A 228-nucleotide genomic window follows, 5' to 3' on the forward strand; every position below is an offset into this window, starting at 1 on the left:
GGCTCCGTGCCCGCACGTGCACCGGGAGGTGCTGACAGCGACGGACCGAGCCCCTGGGACGCGCGCGCTTGCTTCCCGTGCGCTTGCGCATGCGCCTGCTTGTGCATCCCCGTACTGCGGCACTTCCAGGGCTTTCACAGCATGGGGAGGCAGGGGAGAAAGGAAAAAAGGACGCCCCTTCCTCCTCCTCCTCTTCTGGCTTTGAGACGGAGGTGCCTGCTATGGACA

This window comes from Egretta garzetta, unplaced genomic scaffold, assembly GCF_000687185.1.
Source record: "Egretta garzetta isolate BGI_Z169 unplaced genomic scaffold, ASM68718v1 scaffold277, whole genome shotgun sequence".
NCBI lineage: Eukaryota > Metazoa > Chordata > Aves > Pelecaniformes > Ardeidae > Egretta > Egretta garzetta.